At 43.1% G+C, this 15,694-nt stretch overlaps 1 protein-coding gene across 6 annotated transcripts in view; it reads right to left on the bottom strand.

The window, feature by feature from the left end:
- ATP2C1 (ATPase secretory pathway Ca2+ transporting 1) overlaps positions 1-15,694 on the bottom strand; it is a 72,152-nt gene that overhangs the window by 49,421 nt on the left and 7,037 nt on the right. Inside the window, exon 1 of one of the 6 annotated variants that reach the window (XM_083577718.1) lies at positions 3,340-3,731. The exons of 4 other annotated variants lie outside the window; for them this stretch is intronic. The gene's annotated coding sequence lies outside the window, so the exon portion shown is untranslated. Of the gene's footprint in view, positions 1-3,339; positions 3,732-15,694 lie in introns of those variants that run through there. One more of the 6 variants, XM_083577719.1, reaches the window with a different exon arrangement.

The following is a 15,694-nucleotide window of genomic DNA, read 5'->3' on the forward strand; positions in this document are numbered from 1 at the left end:
GGCATATGAAAGAGCCAACAGTAAAACTTTAAGCCTCTTTGTAGCTGCTAGTTTCAAAGAAGATCTGCAAGGGTTGTGCAGACACCAGTGGGAATTTAAGAATCCTTTTAATAAGAAAGAAAGGTATTTAACATTTACCCCCCCCCAAAAAAGAAAAGAAAATCCTAACCCAAAACATTTGCAGTATTTGTACATGTATGTCAGCAGAGCCTGAAGAAATTTTGAGCTGAGCCTTCAATTTGATTGCAACTATTTTAGCGAAAAGAATGTAATTAAATCAGGAAAACAGAGGTTTGCATCTGATTTTTACTAAAATGTATATGAAGTTTTGAGAGCCATTATGAATTAATACTCCTTTTTTTCTCTTCTGTTTGCTTCTCTACTAAAGGCAGAAACATACATAGGGCTAACCTTGCTTGTAGGTATGGCTAAATTTCCTCCACATGACCCTCTAACCAGGATGTCAGAAAAGGTGCATTGCTTGAACCAGCCCCAAAAAGGAATGCAAAAAAACCCCAATCTCTAGAGATGTCCTCACTTAGAACAATATTAAATTTTCCATGTTTACTTTGAACATGTGGTGGGTCTCTTTATTACTGCAATTCTATGCATGCCTACTCAGAAGTTCCATTGAGTTCAGTGGGGACTATTTCCAGGGAAGTGGGTGCATAATTGCAGCCTAAATAAAATAGCTTTCTTGGTCTTAATACATTAATGGCTTCATTGATTCCTTGCTTTAAAATACAGCGCTAAGAATTTTGCTCAGAAGTCAGTACAGGCCTGGAGGATGAATGGAATGCACTCCCGAAGTGGTGGTGAACAGCCACACTTTCACACCATCTGAAGCTAAATGTCACCAAGGCACTTCACACAGTATATTTTAAATGGCCTTGAAGGTTAGAAATGCAGCATGAACAGACAAATATGCAGACTGTTATTTATGCAAGAGCTGGTTTCCACAAAATAGGAAATAAAATGTACAGCTGTGATATTTGTACATGCATTTTATGCAATTTTCTGAAAGGGAACAGCGTTTTACAGAAAGGAATAAAGAGGTTGTCTGTTTATCCCTGTTGGGTTTCAGAAACTGAAATGCTTACTTACCAGACTGCTAATGGTGGCATTGACTAGTTCAAACCACTTCACAGTACTTTCAGGTACTAAATCATGTATAAGTCAAAGACCTCTCCCCCGCCCCCAAAAAACAACCCTGACCTGCAGACTGAGAAAAACCATTTCAAAAACCATTTTAAAATATATTTCTTCAGCAGCCAAAAAAAAAAAAAAAAAAAGATAAATTAAAGTTCATACCCATCAGTATGTTTATTTCCCTTCCTCCAGATTGTTCTAGCCTTCTTTACGTAGCTACCTATTGGATGGGTCAAATTTACATGAAGAATTCCAAGGCTTATATAGACTTTAGGTTAAGGGTGGAGAATCTGTGACCCCTTAGATATTGCTGGGCTACAATTGCTATTATCCTTGACCATGCTGGTGTCAGAATCTGCGTTTGACCGAGCTGATAAAGCTCATCTTCTGGAATCGCCCTCCGATGTGATTAACGACCTGAGCCTTTGATAAGACCTCCAGGCACATTCCCATTCAGCAGAGAATCAAAGCAGCACACGGAAGTGATGAGATTTATGGCTACATCACTATGCTTTATTTCTTACTACGCAGACAGAAAACGCATCCTCTCTCTGTGAAAGCAGAGAGCAACTGAAACAAAGGAACAGGAAACCAGTAACGTCACATCCGTCTCCCGTCTCCCGTGAGACTTCCAATAGCCTGGAATGTCTCTGGAATGTAAACAGAGTCTTGTGACTCTAAAACACTGCACAGCGGCAAACAGAAACTAACAGCTGGCTGGGGTTGGTGGGAGTTGTAGTCCAACAACATCCAGAAGGCCACAGGTTCCCCATCCCTACCATTAGGATGAAACAGGAAGTAATTAATTATACTTGGTACCTAAGCTCATCGGCAATAATAGAAAAAAATGCAGGTTTGCTTATTCATAACAGCATTTTATCCCATCTAGCAGAGATCTTAAATGAGCATCACTAATCCTAGTATTGGTTACTTATGGTAGTATATTTTCAGACCTGGGGGGGGGATTATGCATGCTTAAATAACACCTCCAGTTATATTTTTAAAAACTATGGCCCTGCTATTCTATTGTCTGTCTGTCAATGTGTTAGTATACCAGAGTATCTTTTTGTCCTGCCTGCTTAGTGGGAGCCCAGTTCCTTAGTGGCATAGCAACACACACACACACCTCACACAGATTTTCTGCTGGAAATTGTCCTCTTACCACACAACATTTCAACAAGTGAATGTTCTGTTTGGATGGATTTGGTTCCTTTATGCAAGGTCAACTGCAAATAGTGATTAATTTAGATCTGCACCACCATAGAAAACACATTGAGAGTTGAAAGCGCAAGCCCTTCACACAACCTCCTGCTCAATATACAAAACCCAGATCTAGAGCAGCCCCATCAAATGAGTGTCTCTGCACCTGCTTATAAACCTCCAGGAAGGAAAGACGTGCTTGGCACGGCATCTACCCTTCAGTAATCAGTCCCATTGTCAAATGCCTCTTCTGGTTAAGAAGCTTCTCCTTGTGTGCAATAAAAATCTACCTTCCTATAACTTAAACCCAACAGATCTAGTCCTGCCCTCTAGGACTTAGAATGCCCTTAGATAATGCCCTTAGAAAGCATTATCCATGAGCCCTTACGTCTTTTCTTCTGCAGGCTAAATGCTCCTAGTGCCTTCAGCTTTTCCTCACAGCACTTTTGTTTTCCATATCCTACCCAGACAGTATTCATTGCCCTCCAAGTTGTTATCATATGATATGATATGATATGATATGATATGATATGATATTATTTTATTTTATATTTTATATTATATTATATTATATACAGTGGTACCTCGGTTTAAGAACAGCCCTGTTTACAAAGTATTCAGTTTACAAACTCCACAAAACCGGAAGTAGTGTTCCGGTTTGTGAACCTTACCTTGGTGTAAGAACGGAAGCTGAACGGTAGAAGGGCACTGGCGGCGGGAGGCCTCATTAGGTAAAGTGCGCCTTGGTTTAAGAATGGTTTCGGTTTAAGAACGGACTTCCAGAACAGATTAAGTTCGTAAACTGGGGTACCACTGTATTATATATTATACTGTATATACCCTGCCTTTTCCCCTGACGGGGCTCAAGGTGACATACCGATAAACTAAGAACTAAGGGAGGGTGTTAATTAAAAAACAATTAAACATTAATAGAATTAGAACTTTAGATATAAAATATCTATTAAAAGCATGCAACCACAACAAACTCACCGCAACACCAGCCCCCTCATTAAAAGCAGTCAGTCCCCAAAAGCCTGTTGGAACAAAAAGTTCTTCACCTGCAGGTGGAAGGACAACAAGGAGGGAGCCAGTCTCTAGCTTCTCTAGGGAAGGAATTCCAAAAAGTCAAGGAGGAGCCACTAAGAAGGTCCTCCTCCTTCTTAAAGTGTGCGGCTTCCAGATTTGCATGAAACCCTTTACCACCACGGACTCCTTCCTCAATGTTGATCATCACCTGACAGGAAGAGGTTGGTGGGGAGATATTAGATCTGCCACAACAATAGCAGGTCTGTTGTAGCTCATCCCCTTTTAACCTTGGCTGCATGGTATGATCCAAGCAATATGCTCCCTTCCACACCCACTGTTAGGCCAAGTGTTTTGAAAGACTGCTTGGGTTGCTTGTGCAGTTAGGCTGGTTCCTCTAAAACTCAGTTGCTAAGCAGCAGTTACTAGATATCAATTCTAAGTAACCGTAAATGTAGATTACTGCTGTAGAACTTCCTCCCTAGGGCAGCTCGTCAGGTATTGAATATTAGCTCTGAGTAACTACAAAAATAAGGGATGCGGGTGGCGCTGTGGGTTAAACCACAGAGCCTAGGACTTGCCGATCAGAAGGTCGGCAGTTCGAATCCCCGTGACAGGGTGAGCTCCCGTTGCTCGGTCCCTGCTCCTGCCAACCTAGCAGTTCAAAAGCACGTCAAAGTACAAGTAGATAAATAGGTACTGCTCTGGCAGGAAGGTAAACGGTGTTTCCGTGTGCTGCTCTGGTTTGCCAGAAGCGGCTTAGTCATGCCGGCCACATGACCTGGAAGCTGTACGCTGGCTCCCTCGGCCAATAAAGCGAGATGAGCACCGCAACCCCAGAGTCGGTCACGACTGGACCTAATGGTCAGGGGTCCCCTTTACCTTTACTACAAAAATAAGTGTAGCTTGCTGCTGTAGAAATCTTTCCTCATGCCCCCTCACATCATCAGGGTGACCATCTGTCCTATTTTGCAGGACAGTCCCTCCACTTGAATGAGTCCTCTATTGTAGGGCTGCGCAGGCCGAGTCTGGTTTAAAGTACCATAAGAAAGGAAAGCAAGAGGGCATTTGATATTGGCCATTAGCAGTGAGCACCTGAACAACGCCTGGCCATAGTCTTCTTCCCCACAATGATGAGATGGATTGCATTTCTATTTATTTATTTATTTTAGATAATATTTATTCAGAATTTTGAAGATTACAAAGAGAAAAAAGAAAAAAAGTAAAAAAGACAGAAAAAGTACAATCATTTAAAAAAAAGAGAAAAAAACAAAAAAATAAAACAGATTAAACCTTTACATAACTTTCTTCCTTTACTTATTTCCTTGACCTCCTCACACCTCCCATTTTTGTATTCTTATTCAAATTGTTATTTCAGCAAATCCTTCCAACCTTGTTTTTATCTTAATAATTTGATTTAATATATTGTAGTTTTACGTTCACTCTTTCGTCAATTCATTTTTACTTAATCCTTTATATCATTTCTACCAAAGCCATATAATTTTCTTTTTCCAACATCTTTCTAACAATCCTTAATTTTACAATATTTTTGAAGATATACTTTAAATTTTTTCCACTCTTCTTCCACCGACTCTTCTCCTTGGTCCCGGATTCTGCCAGTCATCTCAGCCAACGGATTGCATTTCTATTTAAAGGACGGCCATTATTTCTAAAATTATTTCTAAAATTTTAATGTATTTTTCATCTTTGTTGGAAGCCTCCCAGAGTGGCTGGGGAAACCCAGCCAGATGGGCGGGGTACTTATTATTATTATTATTATTATTATTATTATTATTATTATTATTATTACAATTAAGCCTGGGCAACCTTGAAGCAAAATCAGTGTCTTTTGCTGTCCTTAGTCTCTCAGAAGGCTGACGGTTCAGAAGGGTCTTTAGGGAGCAGTCCTGGAGCTCTTTTAGTCTATGGTGTTCGTCATCTTAAATTGTAATTAAGTATTGATTTTGATGTTTTCCTGGGCTGCCCCCAAGGGCCCTTATGGTGATAGGGCAGGATATAAATCTAATCGACAAATTAATGCCAGAATTTAAATGCATTTTATTTCACACTAGCAAAATGCCTGAAAAGTAGTATGTGTGGAGGGAACTTTTTATAAGAGTACAAAGCACCCTTTTGGGTTCTGTATGCATTCTGTTGGGGAGGGGGTCCCTCTTGTAAATGTACAGATGCCCCCTCCATTTTTACTTGTGTTTGGACACTTGCTGTTTTTTCCCCAGATCCATGAAACAAAATCTTATACCTGTCAGTATGGTCAGGAAGGTTTTGCCCCCATCACAGCAGTATCCCCAAGAGTACATCACTTTACATTTCTTCACAAGAGCATATGAAATCATTTAATTTATTTAAATTGGGGGGTTGGATGGGGTGGGGGGTGGGATAGACAACCTATGAGGCTGAGCAAGTATGGCTACTGGGTGCTATAGTCATTTCTGGAAAGCCACAGGTTCCCCACCCACCCCATTTTAAATGAACATCCAAAACAAAAATTGCTTTCTTCGATTTCGAATAGCTTATTCCTATTAAATTCATCATCGGGAATACACACAATTCCTCTGAATAAATTTCTGTTTACTTAAAAGCACACCTTCTCGAAGACTTTTTCAAAAGTCTGCACCTTTTATCCAGGGTTCAAAATAGAGCGGCCTCTACTCTCCATGAATTGCAAGGCACTTTTAAAAGCAGCACAAAGAGCAATTTGATCTTAGGAGATACGCAGTGGGACTCAACAGGATGGGGAGCTGAGTCACAGCAGAGGTTTAACTGCCAAGTAGTCCTGGCTCTTGTTCTGTCCACAATGACAATTATAATTATGCAATTAATATTGCATTGTGAAATATTACGAGCATTCAGGGTGTGTGACCAAAGAGAATAGTTGTCTATTTCCCACCAAAAAGGAAACTTTAACAGCTTTCAGAAGCCTCAAAGCAGAACGTCTTTATAAGAGTTACTTACATCTCTACATGTCATTGAACACACCAGGTTTAATTATGAATTAAGATTTACTATTTGCCATGCATGACAGCCGGGATGCGGGTGGCGCTGTGGGTTAAACCACAGAGCCTAGGGCTTGCCGATCAGAAGGTCGGCAGTTCGAATCCCCGTGACGGGGTGAGCTCCCATTGCTCTGTTCCAGCTCCTGCCAACCTAGCAGTTTGAAAGCACGTCAAAGTGCAAGTAGATAAATAGGTACCGCTCCGGCGGGAAGGTAAACGGCATTTCTGTGCGCTGCTCTGGTTTGCCAGAAGCGGCTTAGTCATGCTGGCCACATGACCCGGAAGCTGTACGCCAGCTCCCTCGGCCAGTAAAGCGAGATGAGCACCGCAACCCCAGAGTCGGTCACGACTGGACCTAACGGTCAGGGGTCCCTTTACCTTTACCTTTATGCATGACGGCCACTACTCAAAGGTCCCCGGTTATATGAAATGGATGCTTGATAAGATTTATTCAACGTAGCAATGCAAGATCCACAGGGGAGTGGTTTTTTAAAGGAGCTAAACCAGTTCTTACTAATAGAAGTACGGCATTAAAGTGACACACCCAGGCCAAGAATCTGACGTGTACATGTGACTCTTTCTTTTTCCTTTCACCTTCTAGAAATCTGCAGCAAACTGTCATACACAGTTCTTTTTTGCTGTAGGAAGCCAAATGCTCAAGCGCAGGAATGACAATAAATGCCCAATATTAGAATAAATTTTATAACAGCAGTGTGTACTGGGAAGAATTCCAGAAGCAGTTCTGAAAAGTGCCAAGTCATTTCCCTGCCTGCGTGATCAGACAACCCAATCTCTCTATACAAACTTGTTACTTTTGCAGACATTCTTCTGCTCTTAGCACCCTTTGGACAGCTGAACCTGAACCATCCACGATGCCACTGGCGTTTGGGCTTGTTTGACCCAGCAAAAAGTTGAATGCACACTTTATTCTGCTGGAGAATTAGGTTATGTGGATCTGGGCCAAAGAAATTACTTCATTATTATGCAGAGTTGCTAGGTAGTTAACAATGGGATATGTGGATATGCTAGATAGCTAATAAGCCAAGCGGAATTCATAATTACATATACAAGTGCGAGGGAGAAACCTGCTGAACTAAGGTTCAGGCAAAGATAAAGAGCCTGAAGTGAATGAAATGCGCAACTTAACATAAGCCAGAGCTCTAGGTGCTCTCAAACACTAAATATATAGCAAGCTGATAAACCCCATAGAAAAATATGCTAAATACCCTCATATCAGCAAAATGTATTCTGCAGCTTGAGACCCAAATCCCTGAAGGGGAGCCTCTCCCTTGATCAGCCTGCCTAGAATCATAGGGGCCAAGTCCTAGGGGATGAGGGGCCTTGCCCCCCTAAAATATTTGAGGGGGCCAGCCCTCCCCCCCCCAGAGTTGATGGACATTTGTAGGGGAATCGTAGCTATATGTTATAATCCTCACTTGTTCTCAAAACACACACTACAGTATAGTGATCTGAACAATTGCTTCAAAGCTGTATCACTTGATTCTGAGTACAGTGGTACCTCGGGTTAAGTACTTAATTCGTTCTGGAGGTCCGTTCTTAACCTGAAACTGTTCTTGACCTGAAGCACCACTTTAGCTAATGGGGCCTCCCGCTGCCGCTGGGCCGCCGGAGCACGATCTCTGTTCTCATCCTGAAGCAAAGTTCTTAACCGGAGGTACTATTTCTGGGTTAGCGGAGTCTGTTATCTGAAGCGTATGTAACCCATAAGTACACAGGTCTGGGATGAAGGAGGGTCGAGGATTTGGTAGAGCACCAGGGCAGGAGGCCCAGAAGCTGTTGCACTCTCCAGATGATTCACAGCAGATTTGAAGCAGACAGAAAATGAGCTGCCAAGTAGCAGATGTAAAAAGGACCTAGGGGTCTTAGTAAATCACAAGCTTAACATGAGTCAACAGTGTGGTTCAACAGCAGAACTAAAAAGGCTGGAGGGCCATCTGTCATTGATGCTTTAGTTGAGCTTCCTGCATTTCGGGGGGTTGGACTAGATGACCCACAGCACCCCTTCCAACTCTACAATTCTATGATTCTTTTACTGTGCAACTCCCAGACACTTGTTCCCTGGAAGCATGCATTTTAGAGCTTAAAAATGAGAGCTCTGTGATCAGCCAAGTTACCGAGGGAAGGCAGTTAGACAGTAGAGCAATACCCTACCCTGTTTAATTCTGTTCAGCTAATTATAAAGTTTATGGCTCACAGGCACAACGTTCTTCTGCAATATCCTCACAGTGACAGCGATAGCTCAGACTGGTCTCAACTACATGGGAACTTGGACATGTTTGAGTTTGGGAGGGCAGCACAGGATAAGCCGCAGTGATCACACCAGTTACGATAGGACATCCAGCTTCTAAAATAGTCCGTTTGGGCTTGCCCTTTTTGAAACAAATCTTTAGAATGTGTCATGGACTGGCTGGAGGTAGAGGCGTGGTGGGAGACCCCAGCGGAGGAACCGCCTTGGGAATCCCCAGGAGAAGAAGGCCCAGAGCCAGGGGGTTGGTGGTGGGAATGAAGATGAGTGGTCAGAGGGAGAAGGAGCGGACTAGGAGAATGAGGTGTCAGCAGCAGGAAAGGTAACAGGGTTTAGTGAAGCAGAGCCCAGTTCAGACTCTGACTCTTAGGCTGAAGCAGAGGCTGGAGGGGAGGGTGGCCAAGAGGCAGAGTGGAGGCCAGCTGCTGAATAATTCAGGGAGTCTCCCCCTCCTGCTGCCTCCAGCTCCTCTCCCCCTTGGTCTCCAAGAACCCGCAGAGAAATGAAACGGGCAGAGCATAGGGTGGTTGTGCATGGACACAGCCTGAGAATGTGGGGGAAAGACCTTGGAGAGGAGGAGTCCTAGTGGACACTTCAGTCTCTGCAGCTGCTTCTTTGGGGTGAGACCTCCTAGAATAAAGATTTAGCGGTAATTTAATTCGCTGCAAGTGATTATTGTTTTTGCTGCTGATATACAACTGACTACAGCCGTGTCAGTGGTTTAATTGTCACTACACTAGAGGCATCCATGCACATAATAGTTTTCACAATTATTGTGCACATTACTGAATTTCTTACGTTTTCAACATCTTTATGCGCCCCCCTCGCCCAGCTTGTCCAGAGTTTTGGGCTGGGTTGCCATCAGTATGCTGATGACACCCAACTCTATCTGTTGATGGATGGCCATCCTGACTCAGCCCCAGACACACTGATCAGATGTTTGGAAGCTGTGGCTGGATGGTTACGTGGGAGCCGGTTGAAGTTAAATCCTTTGAAAACAGAGGTCCTTTGGCTGGGTCGGGACGATATGGGATTTTTGGGGGGGCAACTCCCATCTTTTGCGGGGGTGCAATTAGTGCCAGGACTGTCTGTTAAGAGTTTGGGTGTAATCTTCGACACCTCCCTTTCCATGGAGGCGCAGATTGCAGCTATAACAAAGGTGGCATTTTTTCATCTCCGCCAAGCTAAGCAGTTGGCTCCTTACCTCTCTCGCCCTGACCTAGCCACTGTGATCCACGCGACAGTCACCTCCAGACTGGATTATTGTAACTCGCTCTACGTGGGGCTGCCTTTGAGACTGACCCAGAAACTCCAGCGGATGCAGAATGCCGCAGCGAGACTCCTTATGGGGTCCTCGCTGCGAGATCACATTCACCCGGTGCTATACCAGCTGCACTGGCTCCCGGTGGAGTACAGGATCAGGTTTAAGGTGCTGGTTTTAACCTTCAAAGCCCTATATGGCCTAGGACCCTCGTACCTACGGGACCGCCTCTCCTGGTATGTCCCACAGAGGAACTTACGATCTTCAAACAAAAACATCCTGGAGGTCCCAGGCCACAGAGAGGTTAGGTTGGCCTTAGCCAGAGCCAGGGCTTTTTCGGCTGTGGCTCCGATCTGGTGGAACGCTCTGCCACAAGAGATTAGGGCCCTGCGAGGCTTGACATCTTTCCGCAGGGCCTGCAAGACAGAGCTGTTCCGCCAAGTCTTTGGCCAGGGCACAGCCTGACTCCCTCCTTTGGCAATCTTCACAGAACTCTAGCCCAATGGTTGCCATCAATTTGATTTGAAGTAATTGTTTTATGAAATGATTTTAGAATGTTGTATTATTTTGTTGTTAGCTGCCCTGAGCCCAGCCTCGGCTGGGGAGGGTGGGATATAAATTTATTATTATTATTATTATTATTATTATTATTATTATTATTATTATTATTATTTAAATAATATTTATTACTTTTAAAGATTACAGAAAAGGAAAAGAAAAGGGAAAAAAACAAGAGAAAGAAAACAAAAAAACAAAACAATATAATGTATAAACAATACAAAACACAACCTAAACACATTAAACTAAACACATTAAACTAAACTAAACAAAACCCTAACCCACCCTAACCCTAAACAAAACAAAACAAAAACCATTTAAAAACATACATCACACCTTTTCCATCTCTATCTTTCATTCCCTTGTTTCCTCAACTTCCTCTCACCTCCCTTTTTGTATTCCACTTCTATTAATTGTTTCAGCAAATCCTTTCCATCTTTCTCTATTTTCTATCATATTATAACTATCTTAACATATTTTTTCACCTTATTTTTCATTAAAACTAAAATACTTATATATGCTTAACTCCTTATAATATTTCTGCTAAGGCCATAAAATTTCTTTCCACTATTTTTCTATCACTCATTAATTTTACAGTATTTCTATATATAAACTTTAAATTCTCCAATCTTCTTCCACCATCTCCTCTCCCTGGTTTCGGATTCTGCCAGTCCTTTCTGTCAATTCCATATAGTCCATCAACCTGGAGATCTTATGTCCAAGGCTCTTAACTCTTTTCCAGGTCCCTTCTGCAGGTCTTCTTCATATTCTTTAATGCCAAAGAGCAGATCTCGGGAAGACTCCAACCTAACCATGCTTTTATTCCTTCTGGACAGGTCAGCCAAATTTCCATGGTTAAAGCTAAGGTCTATAAAGTGTTTCATGACATGTTTCAAAATTCCTCCAAATCCAAAGGCCCCCAGAACTCCAATCTCCTCCAGACCCAAGTCCATGTCCCAAAAGTCAGTTAATCCCTGCATAGAGGGATCTTTCCAACTTCTTCCGTCCAAGCCGGGATCCAATCCTCAAAATCTGGCTTTTTCTTGATTCAATCATAGAAGGCCTCAACTTGTAATCCTCAATTTGCTTCTGTAAGACTGAGGATCCCGCTTGTATTCCTTTAGGCTCAACAACCACAGCTTTCTCTTTCTCCTCCACAATTTGTCCTGCCAAAGTAGATTCTTGTACCAAGTCCTGAATTATTTCTGTATTGGTGCTCACTTTTTGTCTCCAATTAGTCACTTTTTGTTCCAAGTTGTCAATTTTAAAGGACATGTCATCCGTCTTCTTATGAAGCTATTCCAGCGAATAGCTTATCTTACATAATACCGTCACAATGGCTTCTCCTGTCAACATTTTAGATGGTCCAAGGTCAATCTCTGGTTCTCACAATTTCTTATCTCGCAGCTGGCGATTCCCCAGTTATACTCCTGTAACAGTTTCAAAGGCTCCCTCTAGAGGGAAACAGTCTCCACTTGTATCAATCCTTTCAAACACAACTCAAGCCATAAAGATAGTTTCACTTTTCAGTTACTTTTCCTCCTTTTTAAACGCAGAAGAGGACAATGGAAACAGTATCTTTCTCTTATTTAACTAGCTGTCAAAAATGTTCTGTTCGCAGTCAATAAACTCTCCCAAAACGTCACTCTTTCTGGCAGCCCTTTTCCAGGTTCAGAGCAGTGGTAATTTGGTTTTTCACTCTCTCCTGCAGGCTCGCTAAGTCCAAAATTTCCCCCCTCTTCTCCTGCTTCCAAGGGGGGTTTTGTAGGTTCAACCGATGGAAATTTAATCCTTTGCCAAAAGCTTTCAAAGACTTTAGCTTATAACGTCTTTGCTTCAATCTATTTACAAAAGAGGAAGGCGGACTTCCTGTTTAAGACCTTCCCTGTTTCGGTGCCAAATTAAGGTATTTAAAAATCCAATTTTCTGTTCTACTCACGGGTAGTTGTTTAAAATCCAATTGTCCACAGGAAAAAGTCAGCGCTCTCCGGCAACAGCAATGCGGCTTCACTCCGTGAAAGAAGCAGTCAATTCGAAGCACCGCGCCACTCACCCCACGTCGCTCCGGATCCCCAAAACAGGGTTTCCCCGTGAGTAGGGGAGGCGCGAAAGGTGCCAGCCGAATCCCAAGTTCACAAGCTTCTCCCGCTTGTGATTTCAATGGGTCTCCGCCTTCACCGTGGCGGTCAGACCCTGCTTTCCACGGAGCAAGTTCCTCCCGATCGGAGGAGCTCCGCCATTGCCGGAGGCACCAACCCGGAAGTCCATTATTATTATTATTATTATTATTATTATTATTATTTAGGTTGGTAGATTATTGTCTTGAAATCCAGGTGCATGCTGAACTCATTCCTGCCATTTATTAAGTTTTTGTTTAATTAAGTTTATATTTCTCCATGTTAGTTTCAGGAGTATTGTAAATACGAAGCACCATTATTAATAGCAGGGATGATGGTGTCCTTTCCTGGGGATACTATTTGCCAATTCTCTGCATGTCAAATATAGAAGCTTGTCTCAGAGAGAAACTCACCAAATAAGCCAAGCAAAGGAAGATGGAGGTAACATGAGCATGCATGGTTAAGGGATAAACTGCCACTTTTATTTTATAAAATTCCAAGTTTCCTTTCACATGTAACCAACAAAAATAGGGAGCTTCTAAATCCACCAGAACTCTTCACCAGGCTTCTGTTAAGCAAAGTGGAAGAGTAGAATGAGGAGGAGCAGGGAGGAAAGCTGCCTTGGAACTGAAGCCATAACATTTATGTCTGCATTGGTCAAAAAAATCAGAAGGGGCATGATTTTGACCCTGAGGGAATTCCTGAGAACTAATTAGGAATCCACGGCACTGCATTCCTTATATCCATAAAGCTTGCCCTGAAAGATTTTATTCCGTTTTATTTCATTTTACTAGGTCAGCTGCTTATCTATTAGGCCGTATTCTATAAATGCCTACTGGAAATTGTGACTGGCTCTCAGAATTAATCCAGCGCTCTGCCATCACTCAGTGGAACATTGCCTCTTTTACAAGAGATGTAAAAACTCTGCACTAGACGCCATTCTAGTCATTAATGCCTGGAATCCTGCCCTTAGTCAATGTGCTTTATGTTCCTGAGTGACAGCTTGGCTGCTTATTCTGCAGCCCATCTGCTTGCATGGCAACTTGCCACCTTTGCAAGGTGATCTAGCTTTAGCAGAAACAGAACATCAGCCAAAGGGAAGCGACCTGAGAAAAGCCTGCCTCCACCTTTGGCATAAAGCACATCCATCCATTCAAACTTTCTATGGACTTATGCCAGTAGATCTGCAGCACAAGAAAAACATGAAGCAACAGGCACAGCTATGATTTATATTGCAATTGTGAACCTGCCCAGAGAAATCAGCTGGGAACAACTACTTGCTTTACTGACATTTTTTTAAATCATTGTGTATTTATTTTCTGATTGCAAAGCTCATCCTTAATGTTTCAAGTCTATTTCGGATTCTTTAAAAATTTGAATATTTCATAGAAAGGTGGAGTACATGTGTTATTAGAGTGTAGGAGAACCAACCAAACGGATCCCATGTCTTCCAATATCCTGCTGGAGCAAGCCTTGAGCTCTTGCTGGTGGTCTGGGGTGTAAAATGTTACAGAGGTTAATGTTTCTGCAGCATGTTTTCTGTTTTGTAATTTCATTAGTAACAATAGATGGGTACCAACTCCAAATAAATATTCGACAGGCTTGGCAGTTTCAAAGCTTTTAGCTTTGTTTACTAAAAACATGTCAAATAAATGTGCTAAATTAGATCACCCTCTAGGGCCATCAGAAAATTTCCTGGTACAAACTACCCTGTGCAAATCAAGTTGAAAATGAAAACTTCCCCATTCAAAGTTTTCCAGAAAATGTACATCATTGGCTCCTGCTCAGTAAAACTGTCTTTCATCTCAATTCTGCATTTGTTATCCCAACAGGAGACTCCACAGAAGGCAAAATCCAAGTTTACCAAGTCATAACCAGAACTGTCTTTCCCATAGGGCTTCGTGATGCGTCGCACCAGGGCGCTGGCCTCTCAGTGGTGCCCCAGCAAGTGGGGGAGCTGTGCGGTTTTGCCGGCAGCCCCCCCTTTCCCTGCATGCCCACCAGCTGCGCCCCACCAACTATAAGGCTGGAGGGCGTGCAGCTTCCCTCCCAAGCCTCTGTGGGTTCCGCTCTCCTCCCGAGAAAGCTTGGGAGGGGCGAAACTTCACTCCCAAGCCTCTGCAGGGATCGCTCTCCCGCAGTGGCATGGGGGAGAGTTGGGCCCTCTCCCCGGATGGCTGGTGCAGCTACGGCCACCCCAACACTATCCGTGGTAATTTGGGGGTGCCATAACTTCAAAAGAGAAAGCTTCCCCCCAATGAGGTGATTGGTAAAAAGGAACTTGAAGCCCATTATATAGCCCTTCCATGCTTAACTAAGCACCAATACCAATACAGTGGTACCTCGGGTTAAGTACTTAATTCGTTCCGGAGGTCCATTCTTAACCTGAAACTGTTCTTAACCTGAAGCACCACTTTAGCTAATGGGGCCTCCTGCTGCCGCCGCGCCGCTGGAGCACAATTTCTGTTCTCATCCTGAAGCAAAGTTCTTAACCCGAGGTACTATTTCTGGGTTAGCGGAGTGTAACCTGAAGTGTATGTAACCTGAGGTACCACTGTATACCCTGAGTTGCCAGCTGCTCCTTATTCCAGGGCCCCCATCACTGCATTAAAAATATTTTAAACTTTAGGGCAAGGGGGAAGAATCCCAGACCCAGAAGCTGTCTGTGTCCCTTCAAGCATCTCCTTCTGGCTCAGACATGCAGAATCAATATATCCATATGTATATGTATATCTATTGTTGTTGTTTAGTTGTTTAGTCATGTCCGACTCTTCGTGACCCCCTGGACCAGAGCACGCCAAGCACTCCTGTCTTCCACTGCCTCCCACAGTTTGGTCAAACTCATGCTGGTAGCTTCGAGAACACTGTTCAACCATCTCGTCCTCTGTCGTCCCCTTCTCCTTGTGCCCTCCATCTTTCCCAACATCAGGGTCTTTTCCAGGGAGTCTTCTCTTCTCATGAGGTGGCCAAAGTATTGGAGCCTCAGCTTCAGAATAACTCAGAGAAGCTATGAACCATGCCGAGCAGGGCACCCAAGATGTATATCTATATCTATATCTCTATATCTCTATCTAGCACCCATATTTCAGGCTCCTGAATCATGAAC

The sequence above is a fragment of the Podarcis filfolensis genome (assembly GCF_964270895.1).
Source record: "Podarcis filfolensis genome assembly, chromosome: 12".
Lineage (NCBI taxonomy): Eukaryota > Metazoa > Chordata > Lepidosauria > Squamata > Lacertidae > Podarcis > Podarcis filfolensis.